The sequence below is a fragment of the Cololabis saira genome, chromosome 14 (assembly GCF_033807715.1).
Source record: "Cololabis saira isolate AMF1-May2022 chromosome 14, fColSai1.1, whole genome shotgun sequence".
In the NCBI taxonomy this organism is placed as follows: Eukaryota; Metazoa; Chordata; class Actinopteri; order Beloniformes; family Belonidae; genus Cololabis; species Cololabis saira.
In genome coordinates, this window is record NC_084600.1 from 22,675,701 (window position 1) to 22,679,061 (window position 3,361).

The window sequence follows — 3,361 nt, forward strand, 5'->3', positions numbered from 1 at the left end:
TTGATGTAAGCCCAGTGGATATTTAAAGCTTACAGAAGGCTGCATTTAACTGCTGCTATGTCATTCCTGCAGGTGTTTTGGTCACTGCTATTATTTGTAATATATTATATTATTTGTAATCAGCACAAATTATCTGTCCCCATACGATAAAATCCACCATCCCCCCCTGATTTTTTTTTTACAACTCGAGTACTGCTTATAATCTATGAATTAATGTGACAGGCAGGCTACTTGTGAACCTTCATTAAGACAAACTGTAAGCCATCTTTTATATTTATTCTTTCAGGTCCAGTTGGCAGTGATGTGCCTGGGGCTGCAAGCTGCTTATCTGGACACCAATGGAGCACCTGGAGTTCCACATTTCATTTGACAAAGACTTCAGATACACACATGAAACACCTCCAGAACTTTCACATACTTCCAACATTTGTAGATGAATTTGGTACAAAGAAGATTCAGCTCTGCCCCTCTGTATAAAGCTAGGGGGAAAACAGTACAACAGACTTTTTGTTTTCAGTTTTATTAAAAACAGAACCTGAAAGATCCCCTCCTGACATATTAGGACATACAATATAGGGACATGAATCAAAACATTTTAACACAAAAATATTGTTTAACAAAAGCACATTACATTTGTGTCTTAAGTGAGAGAGATTCAGTTTACTGTCGGAGGACTATTTGGACTTTTATTTCCTCAAAAAAATAACAATTGCAGCTGGACCTCAGTTGTTTTCAGAAAATGTTAAATGAATGAAATATGTAAGTGCAGCTCTACAAACTACATACAGCACTTAACCTGTTGAGAATTATGTGTTAAAGATACTGTAAGTTTAACTGAACCTCGATTGTTTTCAGAAAATGTTAAATGAATGAAATATGTAAGTATGTTTAAGTGCAATATTAAATGTCTTCTCACTTTTCACTTGAAATAAACTCAGCTCTTTAATTCTCTAAACCAGCACAAATCTTGAGCATTTTGTCAATTTTGGGCACAAAGTTAATTGGTCCTGTTTGAGAAAGAATCTTGTACACCTTCAGGTGCCTTATTCAACATGAATGCAGCCATGAGCAATGCAGCGTGTGCGAGTGACCTCCTCACTGGTCAGCTGGCATCCTTTGCGTGTGAATGCTGGAATGATTAGCCTCACCCTACGCTCCTCCAGCAAGTCTCTAACTGTGAAACCACGGTCACCCATCACCTCATCTCCAGCACGTAAATAATAGAATAGGTGTGGTCCTCCATCCCTGGGTCTGACCACTGTGTTTGGGCATCACAGGACGCTTTGGTGTTGATCACAGCTCCTCCTTCTGATCCATATGGTCAGGCTCATCTGAGGGAGCAATACAGTACACAATTATTAACCACTAACACCCCCAGCCCCCTCATCAAATGTACCTGGGGGAAGACCCACAACCCCCCACCTGCAACCACATCACCTAAGCCCTCCAGAAGTTTAGGAAAAAACCGGTACATTATCACAGCCAGTACTGGAGTTGAGGGGGGATGAGGGGGGGATGGCATCCCCCCCTGAAATAAAAACGGTCCAAATCATCCCCCCTGTAAAACTGCCACCCCCCCTTTCCATCCCTTATGTCATTTCATCAATGAATGTGGTTTTACTGCTATTTCAACATTTACATTTAACATTCTGGTTAGAGTCATCACCACAAAAATGTGACAATTTTCACCTGTTTCAGGTAAATTTTCACTTGAAATAAGTAAGAAAATTTGCCAGTGGGACAAGATTTATTTTCTTATTACAAGCAAAAAAATCTTGTTGCACTGGCAGATTTTTCTACTTATTTTAAGTGAAAATCTACTTGAAACAGGTGAAAATTGTTGTTTTTCCAGTGATGAGTCTTGTTTTAAGTGTAATGAGATTTTTTTAACTAAAATGAGACATTTTAACTAGAAATAAGACAAATATTCTTGTTAACATTGAGTTTTTGCAGTGATCCATTTTACTTATCCTGTGAAGGACAGAGTCATATTGATAAGTTCAGAAAAGTGTTTTTTATTGTTGTGTTTTGATGTATTTGATGTAAGCCCAGTGGATATTTAAAGCTTACAGAAGGCTGCATTTAACTGCTGCTATGTCATTCCTGCAGTATTTCTGCAGGTGTTTTGGTCACTGCTATTATTTGTAATATATTATATTATTTGTAATCAGCAAAAATTATCTGTCCCCATATGATAAAATCCACCATCCCCCCTGATTTCTTTTTTACAACTCGAGTACTGATCACAGCTAAGATTTAAATTTGAATTAACAAAAAACTTTTTTCTTATCAACATGTCTGTAGTGAAACTATTGTATTTTTATTCTAATGCTGCCCTGCAGTCCGTGCCATAAACACACTGTGTATTTTAACTGCACAGAAAATAATAATAAATAATACTAAAGGTTGTCATTACCGGACAAATACTACAATGCTGTGTCCTCCATACACCTGAAATCACACCTGATATTCTCATGACATTAACCTGAAATCATACCTGATATTCTCATGATATTGCTGTCAATCCTCTGAGGATTCCCGTCTCTCCTCCGGTAGTCTGTCGGATCCGAGCCACAAAGTATGATGCAGGTTTTCCTCCACAAAACGACGTACCCGAGCTCCGCAAGGACATTTTAGTAAATGCTACGGTTGATAAACATGTTAAACATTAAATGTCAGAAAACAAAACCGTAACTTCTCTGCTAGATTGAAAGCAAATTGCTTTAAAATAAACCGCTGTTCATGCTCAGCTGCCATGGTTAGTCAATGGCGTTACGCAACTTCCGGAGGCTAACCGGAAGTCACTCCCACAGAGAATTCTACAGTAGAGGCTCCAGGAATAAGGTGGATAGAGTAACTGCTTTCAAATTCTACTTCCACTGTGTGAATATAATTCCACCTCTCTTGTCATTCCTGCACATAAAACACACTCAGCTCTGTGGCAGTGTTCCCTCAGGCATGTCTGCCACCATCGTAAATATTTCAGAGTTCCCGCCGAATACTACTAATAATAATAATAATAATAATAATAATGGTAATAATAATGTCTTGTACCGAGACGATATACTGCACACACCTTGTTTTGCTTCAGGCAGTAAGAGCAGCCGGTGTGATCTCTGACTATAACACTGATGGAAACCTTGTATAATTGACTGAGGGACAGTTTGATTGCCTGAATGTGACATTCATTTACACATCCAAAGTGATATAGAAGGTCATTTTTCTAGCTCAGTCAGGTGGACGCGTAAGCCTACTGAGAGCAGCAGCACGCAAGGTTAATCCCAGCGTCGCGGGACAGCGAGTCGTGAATTAATATGGCACATAAATGACAGTGGTTTCCTAAAAAAGGGTGAGAATCAAT

At 38.8% G+C, this 3,361-nt stretch overlaps 1 long non-coding RNA gene across 1 annotated transcript; it reads right to left on the reverse strand.

The window, feature by feature from the left end:
• Nucleotides 1-504: 504 nt before the first annotated feature.
• Nucleotides 505-2,800, reverse strand: LOC133459215 (uncharacterized). The gene is made up of 2 exons (XR_009784042.1): nt 2,498-2,800; nt 505-1,331 (listed from the first exon to the last, which is right to left on the reverse strand). It is a non-coding gene; the product is annotated as an uncharacterized LOC133459215 (long non-coding RNA).
• Nucleotides 2,801-3,361: the final 561 nt, after the last annotated feature.